The following is a 12249-nucleotide window of genomic DNA, read 5'->3' on the forward strand; positions in this document are numbered from 1 at the left end:
GGGAGGGGGAAGGGGTCTTAAGTGAATGGGGGGGATTGGGGGGAAGAGTGTAAAGAGGGACAAATATAAGATGACAGAAAATGATTTGATGTTGGGTGATAGGTATACAACATAATCAACAATTCATATACAGTAGAAATATTTACCTGAAATCTATGTACTCTTATTTATCAATGTCACCCTGTTAAAGTTAATTTTCTAAATAAAATTTTTAAAAAAAGATGGATCATATATTTGCACCCAAGTTCTACAGAAGCATCATCATCAATCAAAATTGCATCAGTATGTTAAAAAGTCTCATGAGGAAAGAGGACTTAATTCACCTTCAATGACCTGATCAACTGATTGAAATGCCTCTTCAAGGTTTTCTCATTCTCCTTTTTTTGCAGGTCCTATGAATGATTTGCATTGTATTGCATCTTATGGGAGGTAACAAAGGAAAGTTACTATCAATATAGTGCAATTCAAGAGTTTTGACTTTGGTCTCCTCCACATTCCTCACACTGAGTATGTGATATTAACCATCACTCTTAGAATTCCCTAGGACAGCATAGATTTCAGACACCATATCCTAGTGTCTCAATAGGATGGCTGCCCTTCTCAGATCATGCACCCTGACCTGTTCAGAATAGGTGACCACCATATAATAGAGTCCCTCGCATGCATATCTAATCTATCTCCAACTTTCACTGAAATTGGGACTCCTCTATCTGTTTGAATCTTCACCAGAACAAACAGACCTATTCTAGAGGGTTATTTTAGATTAGTTTAACCCCCGCAAGCAGGCAGGTGCTCTTTAAATTCTCCACACACTCCCAGCCAGAAATTTGGTGGGTATGTTACAGGAGAATGATTTCAATATCCAGATACCTGCATGGCAGCTTAACTTTGGTTCTTTATTTTAGTCAAATTGTGTTCAGACTTTATTGTGCATAAACATTATGGATATGATAATATATATAAAACTCTGTGCTCTAGACTTTATGGACAATTTAAAGGATATTTAAAGGTTTTATGTAATTTTTTTTCAAACTTAGGCAACACAAATGATTTAAAAATAAAACCATTATAATGTATTTGATGAAAGGTCTTCTTCTTATCCCTAACACTCTGTCTAGGGTTAACCCACTCATGCCAAAGGTGGCCACCATGGTTAGTTTCTTGTATGTTCTTTCAGAGTTTCTACATGCAAATACAAGCAAATATAAATATATGTGACCCTTCTTTGCACAAGCATTTTTTCTTTTGTGTATCAGTATAAGTTGGAGATCTTTCTATATGTCTGCACAAAGAATGTCCTCATTCTTTTATATATATATATATTCAGTGGTGTGTGTGTGTGTGTGTGTGTGTATACAGATAAACAGAATTCCATTGTATAAATGGATGGACAGTTATTTCCAATATTTTACTATTGCAAACAATGCTGCAATAAATAATTTTGAAAACACATTACTTTGAATATATTAGAGCTAATATGCAAAATAAATTCTCAGGGCAGGATTGCTGAGCCAGAAGGAAAATGCATTTGGAATTTTGATAGTTCTATATTTCCCTTCATACATTGTTCCGTCAGCAATAGAACACCTATTTTCCCACGGCTTGTCAATTGGTTGTGAAAGTTTTATATTTTTTCCAATTTGATAGGTTAAAAATGGCATTTCATTGTAGCCTTTAATTTGAATTTCTCTTATTAGTAAGAAATTCAAATTATTAGTAAGAAATTTCTCCCAATACACAAAGCCGTTTATATTTTTTCCTCATGAACAGTTTGCATCCTTTGACCAGTTCTTTTAAAAGATTTTATTTATTGATTTTAGAGAGTGGAGAGAAAAAGAGAGAGAGAAGTGGGGGAAGGGCAGGAAGCATCAGATGTGCCTTGACCAGGCAAGCCCAGGGCCTCGAACCAGCAACCTCAACATTCAAGGTTGATGCTCCATCCACAGCACCAGCACAGGTCAGGTCTTTGACCACTTTTCTATTGCCTCTTTTTTTCTTGATTTCCAGATATTTTGAGGGGAGATTTTTATACGCTAAAGAGATTAGCTTGTTGTCTGTAGTATTGCTTGCAACTATTTTTCCCAGTTAATGCTTATTGTATTTTTCTTTAATGTGAAGTGTGGTGTATTATGTAATTAAAATTACTAATCTTAGCCCTGGCCGGTTGGCTCAGCGGTAGAGCGTCGGCTTGGCGTGCAGGGGACCGGGGTTTGATTCCCAACCAGGGCACATAGGAGAAGCGCCCATTTGCTTCTCCACCCCCCACCCTCCTTCCTCTCTGTCTCTCTCTTCCCCTCCTGCAGCCAAGGCTCCATTGGAGCAAAGATGGCCCGGGTGCTGGGGATGGCTCCTTGGCCTCTGCCCCAGGCGCTAGAGTGGCTCCGGTAGCGGCAGAGCATCGCCCCCTGGTGGGCAGAGCGTCGCCCCTGGTGGGCGTACCGGGTAGATCCCGGTCCGGCGCATGCGGGAGTCTGTCTGACTGTCTCTCCCCGTTTCCAGCTTCAGAAAAATACAAAAAAAAAAAATTACTAATCTTTTCTTCTATGGAATTTAGAGTTTGAGTCAAAGATAAAAATAGTATGAAGAAAATCTCTGGTGTACAGAGATGTGTTGTAGAATTTGGCACCTGCAATCTGGGTAATGATGTTAAGTAGTGTCACCCCAATAAAATTCAATTAAAAAAACCTAATAAAATATATCTTTTAAAAAGGTACTTTAAACTTTATTTCTGACATTTTCATTTTTACTCCTTTTCATTTTGGTTTATCTTGATGTAGGGTTTGGTATGTTAAGGTTAATTTTGATCATTCCATAAATATATTTATTTATTTATTTATTTATTTATTTAAATGTTTTAATAAGGACCAGCAGGGGAAAAGGAAGCATCAACTCCCATATGTGTCTTGACCAGGCAAACCCAGGGATTCAAACTGGCAACCTCAGCATTTCCAGGTCGAGGCTCTATCCACTGCGCCACCACAGGTCAGGCTATGTTGATCATTCTTGATTTTCACTTTGAACCTGATGCCAAGTGAGATGCAATTTTACTGTATTCATTTGTGGACAAAGCTTCAGTTTCTGTCCTTAGGGAGAGAAACAGAGGGTCCAACAGGCTACCTGGCATGGCCAGTGTCATTCAAACACTTTCTATCACTGTGACTCCACTAACAGTGCTATTTTCCTCCTCAGTGTAGCAATCAGGAGTGCACAAAACAGCAACAACAACAACAAACCCATTGTAGATGTACTGTGGGACCTGATAAAAAGTGCAGAAAATCCCAGAAAAAAGGACACTCCTCACAGTTAGGGGAGAGTGAGCCGGTTCCATGTGGAACAAGAGAAAACTTGTGGGAGGTGAAGGACCAGGGCAGGTGGAATACGGGACAAGAGCTGAGGGAAACAAACTTCAAATTTAAAAATGTCCCTTTAGTAAGATGACCAACATTTTTACAATGAAAAGGAGGACAAAAATAAATTGAAGAAAATAATATCGTAAATAAAAGAAACATTTTATTCATTGGAACAATAATACAGTATAATATGATAAATGGATTGTTGGTCAAATAAGTTTGCAATATGATGTATATGTTTGCTCGCTTATAGTTTGCATTAGGTGTGGGAGACGGGCTGTAAACTGGCAAGATCCTTATAGCCTAACACTTAGTTTTAAGACTAAGCCTTTCTCTCCCTTTTAATACTAAGATCTTTTCAAAACTAAGCTTTTCCCCACGCCCTTGACTGTTGCATGATGTGGGGTGGTGCACTCTTATGAGGAATCCCATTTATGCCTCAGATAAGTGGCTTTGTATCAGAGACTTTTTTATTTGTATATTGGTTTAAAGGCTTTACTTTCTACACTATTAAATAAGGCAGATGGGGGGCTCTCTTCCTCAGATCCTGCCATCAGCATTGCAGAGGAAAGGCAGCCCAAATGGCAGAGTGCTGAAGGAGAAGCCAGTTTGTGCAGAGTTTGTGCAGAGAGAAAGAGATGGGAAACAAAAGTAAATAAGGCTGGTGGGGCCTTTGATTCTAGGAATAACAGTGGCTTTGGGAGCCCTGAATGGAAAGGGAATTGTTTTCCTACTACTGTGTGTATTTCTCGCCCGCCGGGTGCAAACTAGGGTTAAAGGTAATGGTCCACCAGTTCTTGGCTCTGTTGTTTCATTACTGTCTGAATCAAATGCAAACCTGCGCGGGCCAGGTGGCTGGCTGCAGCTACTGGCCTTACATGCATAATAAAAACATTTGTAATATTTTATATTGTAATTATGCTCACATGCCTACTAATTTTTAATAATAATTGTAAGAAAAAGTACTCATTTAGATACAAATATATCACATCACACACAATGGATCTACTCTGCATCGATCGAATACAGACATTTACAGATTAGTGTTTCAATATCAAAAAGGAAGACATGTAGGAGGACACTTTTTGAGGGAGTGTTGTAAATAACCCGTACCTCAGAGACACCAAGTCCAGATGAATTTTGAAGGGTTTTATTAAAGGAGGAGATGTATTAAACATGTCGGCCTCATATGGCTGACACGGGGCATTGCAGTCCCAAATCATGCGCACCCAATACATCTCAGAGGTTGTTTATATACCCCTGATCACACACAGGTTGGGGGGAGCACAACATTATGTCACAATTGTTAGTAAGCTTACAACATTTGTTTAGGGGGTTCACAAAAACATTAAAACGTTCAAAGTAATACAATCAAAGATATTTACAAATCTTTTAGTATCTATCTCCCCTGCTTTGCCTAGAGGTATGTTACTCTCAGGATTCCAGGAAGGGAGGAGGAGCCAAAATCAATGTAGGGTGGTATGTAAATTTTGTCTCTTATTGAAAGAGAAAAGAAGTTCCTCAGACAACCTTTTTCTATAGTTAAAACTAAATGACCCATTGTCCTTGTAAGTCAGGAAGCTTCTACATTCTTCTTCCTCCCCTCCCCAAAAGAAGATGGGACAGGAAAGCCTGACCTTTCCTCCTAGAATATCAATCTTAATTTTGCAACTTTTTGGTACCTTACCACAGGAGGAAGGAACTTACAAAAGAAAGACTGTCCTCCTTAAAGGAGGACGATTGGTCACCTAACCTTTAGGGAAACTAGAATCATTTCAGGTCTACTTAAGGGCAGTGGGCGTGATTAGGCATACGTGCATATATAGCTGAGAGGATGCATTTCCAGCTAGTAGAAAGAAAAGTAGACCAAAACATTTAGAAGAAAACATGTTTTTCAGTCTGTGTTCTCTGTGGCAGCTGGGAAGTGCCACACAAGATACAGGGATTTTACAAGTATCGTGATAACAACATGCTTTGAAACTTCTAAAAGATTCTTGACCAAAAGACAGATTGGATTCTACTGAATGCCAACAATCACAGCCTTCATGAAAATGTACTCCACAAGGACCCTGTCAGCTGGGGTGATGTGCCTGGGATAAAGTTTCTGGGGTTATGTAAAGCCAGTATCCAGGGCTGCCACTACAGCAGCCTGGCCCATGCAGGTTCGCATTGGATTCAGACAGTCGGTAAAGAAGCAACGGAGCCAAAAACTGATGGGCCATTACTTTTAATCCTAGCTTGCACCCAGTGGGCAAGTAAAACACACACTGGGCTCCAAAACCCACTCACATTCAGTGCTCACAAAGCTACTGACTTATCCGAGTTTCCTAGAATCAAAAGTTTCTAGCTCACCAGACTTATTCACCTCTGTTCTCCATCTCCTTCCTTCACTCTGCACAAACTCTGCACTAACTGGCTTCTCCTTCAACACTCCGCCATCTTGGCTGCTTCTCCTGGCCTCTTCCACGTGGCCTCTCTCCCCTCTCCTCTTTGCTCTCTGCTCTCTCCTCTAATGATAATCTCAGGAACCGAGAGAGCAAGCTCCCAGTCTGCCCCTATTTTATAATGTAGAAATCCAAACCTTTAATCCAATATCCAAAATAGGGAAGTCTCTATTACAAAGTCACTTATCTGGGACATGATGGGATTGTAACACCCCACATCAAAGAAGGGTGGGAAAGGCTTAGCCCTAAAACCAAGCCCCAGGCCACAATGATCCTGCCTGCCCACAGCCCACAGAGACACACATTAATATCACCTGGGCAACGGCCTCCAGGTGGGCAGCACCATCTTTAACAAAGTGAGCATAATATATTTTATCTGCCCAACAAGTTACTTGTATGGTAGAGCCTAAGGCTGGTTTCAGTACCGGCTCTGCCACCACTAGCTCTGTGACATTATAACTATGCAGAAACCTTATTTTCTTTCATCTGGCCTTTTATTTTTATTTGTTCTGCTTTGATTCAAACTGGCCTTGCCCAGCAGCCTGACTCACCCACCTCCCTCTTTCTTGCTTAATCAGTAAGCCCTCAGGACCAGTAGTCTTAAAAACATGGTCCTGAGTCTTTTGACTATAGAGACAGAGTTCTCAATCCAAGAAAAACAATGTCTTAGCCTCAGTTTTGTTTTAGCTCTGCACCCAGGAAAGCAGAACAATCCCACAGAACAAATCCTTGTAAAGTGGTACAGAATAATTTCAGGGCTGAACTCAGGATCAGATGCAAAGATCAATTGCCCTCTGCCCTAGCACCAACCAATAAGTAGAGATCACAACCCTAACTCCTTTAGTCACTATGGTTAATGACCCCACCCACCTACCCACCCACAATCCATTCCCTGGAAGCCATCGGGAGCCAGCTTTGAGCCTTAGCTCCCCTGTGACTCTGGGCAGGGTACCATCTCCTTAATAGATCCTTACTTTTGTAAGAGGTTAAATTAAAATAATTTCTTGTAAGGACTGAGTCACAGAATTTCCTGCAAGGAGTTAAGGCACTGTAGATAAATAGGAGCTTAGTTCACAAACCTAAATCTTTATTTTGTTGTCTAAGAATAAGGGAGTTCTCTTGGAGAAGTTCCCAGAAGCATCAGGACTGGGCTGTTCCTGGGAGATACTGACCCCTGCTGCCTCGAAGATTTACCAAGGACACCAGATAAAACCCTGCGGATTAGGCCTGTGCCAAATCAGAAGAATTTGCAGAGGAGTCGTTCCTGCAAACCAGATCTCCACCTCTCACACACTGCTATGTGACTAACTGCATAGACTTTTCCCTTTTTCTCACTTTTTTTTCCTTTTACCCCTTAGACCATTACTAACAGCCCCTGAACCCTATAAAAACTGGCAGCACCAAGAGAGTAGGGAGGCAGTTCTCTTGGACAGGAGTCACATGCCTTAAATTGCTGCAATTTGAAATTAAAGACACACCTTACACCCACTTGTTCCTCATCTCTTTATTGGGATGACAGGGAATCCTGAGTCCAGCTTTCCTTTTCCCATTTCACTTTCTCGGCTGCAAACCCCTGTTCATATCTCACTGCCCGATTCCACAGGACATATAGGAAAAGGTGTTGTGAAACTCCCTGAAAACTATTCTGCAATGCTGGATAAATGCAGGTTAAGGCTGATAAAATCCATTTCCACTTTCAGTTGAGCTGATCCTAGAACTGACTTCTTTAGGGGCAGCCCAACACAAGTGCCTGAGTGGGCACTCCCTTCATTAGTGGAAGCTGGGGTCTGAGTACTGGGTGAGTGACTAAGAAGGGCCATCAGGTCTGAAATGTGGGGCCCAGAGGAGGGTGGAGGCACCACAGGAAGAAAGGGGTGGCAGCGTGGGAAAGAGCCTGGAGACATCAGGCTGGTGCGGGAGTGTGCGGGACCAGGTGCCCCCTGGAGGCAGGGGGTGTGCGGGACCTGGTGACCCCTGGAGGCAGGGGGTGTGCGGGACCCTGTGCCCCCTGGAGGCAGGGAGTGTGCCGGACCAGGTGCCTCCTGGAGGCAGAGAAGAGAGCTGAATCAGCCAAGGCTTTTGCACTGATCCTCTGATTTTACCTTTCATCCTCCCCTACCACCTTCTCCTCATTTCCAACCCCCAAAACCATGCAGATAGTACGACATGATTGCTGATATTTGCTTAAAAATGCAGTTGAGAATTTCTGACAGTTACCTAGTTTCGTTACTCTCCTTTGCCTAATTTACTGGCTGTTGAAAAAGATTCTCAGTGAAAAAAGCCAGATTTCAGCGCCAGAGCTTTACATGCCAGCTTCCCGCGGAGACGGCTGCCCAACTCAATAACCTAGGAACAGAGGTCCTGCCATCCACTGGGCTCTGATGGTGTGGGATGCCAGGGTGCTGGATTGGAGAGAAGGCCTCAGAGATACCGCCTTCCCAGCGACCCCTGATTACCCACTGTGCCTAAGAAGATGACAAGAACTGATACAACATGTCTTCTTGCTGCACTTCAAAACCTCAAAAACTGCCTCAGAGAAAATTCCGTTTTCCTAACACTGGAATATAAAATCCAGGGACACAGGACAGACGGCCTCTGCTGTCCCCTGTTGGTGGACTAGAGCTAACCCTATATATTTTATTTAAAACATTTAAGAATATATTTTTGTATTTCAGAATTTTTATCCACTTTCTGTCAGTGAAGGGAGTGCCCACCCAGACACTTGTCCTTAAATCCCACTAAAGAAGTCAGTTCTATGCCCAGCTCAGCTGACGCTGGAAATGGATTTTATCAGCCTTAACCTGCGCTCATCCAGCATCAGAAATTAGTTTCCAGGGAACATCACACATTTTTCTACGTGTCTCGTGGAGTTTTGATCCTGGTTCTGCTATCCATTCACTGTAAAGCCATATTGAAATAATTAATTTCTTTGGGCTGCGATCTCTTTACCTATACAATAGTGTATTAGTCTTTGTCAATGATGTGATTTGTGATTCCGAGGATCCTAGGTTTTTTATAGTTTAAAGAAGGATAAGAAAATAATGCACTGTCCTGAAGTATTCACATCAATCAGGTCAACATTAATTCCGCTATTAATGGTTGCATCCAGGAATGTATAAAATATTTGCTGTAAATTCTATTTTTATGATGTTGAATTTCATTCAAGATAAAAATAAAGCAACTAAAATAGAACAGCTGAAAGTAGACATCATACACTTCATAATCTTATACCTTTCTGGAGGCAAGAATGAAAACAAAAACTAGAACTTGTTTTGGTTTAAAGTTGGCATTTGTTGCTCCAGCAAGAAAACGATCACGGCTAACTCATGTACCGTGTCATCTGCTGGTTCTAATGAACTTTCTACTTTGTTGTTACCATCCAAAACACAATCATGAACATCTATGATTTTCGTACAGCTAGTTGTTGGTCTCACAAAGATTTTGCGGTTTAGACAGGACCTTCTCCCATTATCTGAGATTGCAGAGGAGATGTAGAAATAGTCTCTGCTTTGCCTAAATTCAAATCCTAGAGAAAAGGGTGTGAAGACCTGGAATTTTTCAGAATACTTCAGTAATCCATTTGCAGAGTGAGACCGGTTACATTCCCAGTTCTTGAACCCTTTGCAAGTGTGGTCGCAGACACTGTAGCCATCAAAGTTCACCACGCAGAGGACATAACGCTTGGTCTTATTATCCAGGACCGAGTCCTCACAGTGAGGGCAGAGAACGCCCAGGGAGTCACTGAGACAGACGTCCATGTGGTCCTCCCTCTGGAATCCTGGTCACTGCTATTCCGGTAGACAGTGTAGGGATCGGCGGCCTTGGAGCCCGAGTCCCAGCTGAACACACACATTCAGAAACTCAGCGTGAACATCTCCGCGTGGAGCATCACGCACGCTGGGGAGCGGGAGGAGAGCGAGAAATAACGAGACAGTGGAGTGAGGGGAGGGGCTGAATTCAAACTCGGACCTTCCAATGGAGAGTTCAGAAGGAAAAAAGAAATCACAAGATGGAGAGAAGCGTTCGAGTGTGCGGCGGCGGCGGCGCGGGCGGGGTGAAGGGTGCGGGGCTGTGTCTGGGGCGGCGGGCGGGTCGGGCAGGCGGGGCGCACGCTGCACAGTCACGGAGCCCACGCCGCGCCCGCGGGGCGACGCACACTGGCCGCCCCGCCCCGCTCCGTGTGGGCGCCGCGGGCGCACAGGTCTCCGCGCCCAGGGCCCGCGCGGGCGCCTCGCTCCGCCCCGAGTTACTTTGGCGGCTGGTGGGAAACCGGAGGAGAGCTCCGTGGGGTGGAAGGCTTCGCGCCTGGAGCCTCCTCGGGGCGCTAACTGGGCGACCCCCGGACATCTCGGAGGAGTCGTGGTGTTGCGTGGAGTCGGTGCGTGGAGAGGGTGGAAATCCGGAGCCGTAGACCCACCCTCGCCGGCATCCTGGAACTGGTTAAGCGGCCACTGGGCTGGGGAGCAGCGGTCTTGCTTCGTAAACTATAAAGCACAGTTTGGCTCTCGGCGTCTTCCAGCAGGTCCCCCACACACACACACACCGGGTCCCCCGCGGGGTCGGTCTGCGGGGGCGGCGGCGGGAGACAGCACCGCAGACGCTGGCCTCGGGGATTTCTCACGCGTGCTTTTCTCCACCGGGTGTGGATGCAATGGAGGGAATGAAAAGCGATGTCTCAGCCAGCCAGCCAGGAGGACCTGGGATGCCCAAACCTGCGGGACGACGCCAACCCAACAGCTCCGCGGGACGGCGGGAGGGAAACTGTCACTTTCCTAAGGAATCTGTCAACTCCTGGATGGGCTGTCAGTGTCTGATCGCCTCCTGGGAGCAAGAATGAGCCCCAGACACGGTGTCAGGAGCCCTGATTGAGCTCTCAGCAGGGTCAAGAGCCCTGATCGAGCTCTCAAAAGCGTCCCTGTGGCTCCGATGGGTTCTGCCCCAAGACCAGCAACCTGTAGAGAGGCATCAATCAGTTTGAAACGGAGAGAGAGGAAAAAGAGAGAGCCTGCACGAGCGAGAGACGTCTCCTGGATGACTAATTAGAAAACCTTTCCGATCCTCCCGCAGCTGCCCCCCTTTCCCTCCCTGGACACAACAGCAGCAAGAGGTGAAAACCACCAACTGAATCCTAAAACCTCTAGGAGACAGGGACATAAACTTAGCAGCGGCGGCGGCGGCGGCAGCAGCACCGGCAGTCCCGGAGGGTTGCAACGACTGGACAGTAGAGGAAAGGGTTAAGAGTCAGTTTTGCAAGCGTTTACTTGAGGGATGGAGCCAAGAGGGTCATATTTCTGTCCCTTCTGCAGATGTCCCATGTTTATGAAGGATGTGAACCATGACAAGTATGACAGCTCCCTCAAGATTGTCAGCAATGCCTCCTGCACCACCAACTGCTTGGTCTCCTGGCCAAGGCCATTCATGACAACTTTGGCATAGTGGAGGGACTCATGACCACAGTCCCTGCCATCACTACTGCCACCCAGAAGACCATGGATGGCCCCTCTGGGAAGCTGTGGCATGATGCTTGAGGAGCTGCCAGAATATCATCTCTGCTTCCACTGGCGCTGCCAAAGCTGTGGGCAAGGTCATCCCTGATCAACTCTCTGGCTTTCTGTGTCCCCATCCCAAATGTGTCAGTTGTGGATTTGACCTGCTGCCTGAAGAAAACCGCCAAATACAATGACATTAAGAAGGTAGCAGGTTATGGTCAGTTGGCTCAGGGGATAGAGTGTGGGCCTGGTGTATGTATGTCTTGGTCCGGGCACACAACGAAAGCGACCATCTTCCCCTCCTGCAACCAGTGGCTTGATTGGTTCAAACATTGCCCTAGATGCTGAGGATAGCTCCTTTGGTCTGAGCAATAGCCTCAGGCACTAAAAATAGTTTGGTTGATTCAAGCATGGTCCCCAGATAGAGGATGCCTGGTAGATCCTAGTGGGGCACATGCAGGAGCCTGTCTCACTATCTCCACTCCTCTCAAAAAAAAAAAGAAAGAAAGAAAGAAAAAAGAAAAAGAAAAGAAATAAAAAGGAATAAGGTAGTGAAGGCCCTGGCCAAGTGGTTCAGTGGATAGAGCATTGACCCAGCACACATAGGTCACAGTTGGACGGTTGGTCCTCCACTCAGGGCACATGCAATAAAGCAATGAGTGAGTCTACAACTAAATGGAACAACTAAGTGGAATAATGAGTTGATGCTTCTCTCTCTTGCTCTCTCTCCCTTTCTCTCTCTCTCAAATCAATAAAAAAAAATTAAAGAAAGTAGTGAAGCAAGCATCAGAAGGCCCCCTCAAGGGCATCTGAGGCTATACTGAAGACCAGGGTGTCTCCTGCAGTGACACCCACTCTGCCTTTGTTGCTGGAGCTGCATTGTTCTTGACCACTTTGTCAAACTCATTTCCTAATTCAACAATGAATTTGGCTTCAGCAACAGGGTGGTGGATCTTATAGTCCACA

The 12249-nt window shown here is 44.8% G+C and overlaps 1 pseudogene; it reads right to left on the reverse strand.

The window, feature by feature from the left end:
- Positions 1–9054: 9054 nt before the first annotated feature.
- Positions 9055–9683, reverse strand: LOC136337918 (ephrin-A5 pseudogene; annotated as a pseudogene).
- Between the last annotated feature and the right edge of the window lie 2566 nt (positions 9684–12249).

Source organism: Saccopteryx bilineata, chromosome 5, assembly GCF_036850765.1.
Source record: "Saccopteryx bilineata isolate mSacBil1 chromosome 5, mSacBil1_pri_phased_curated, whole genome shotgun sequence".
NCBI lineage: Eukaryota > Metazoa > Chordata > Mammalia > Chiroptera > Emballonuridae > Saccopteryx > Saccopteryx bilineata.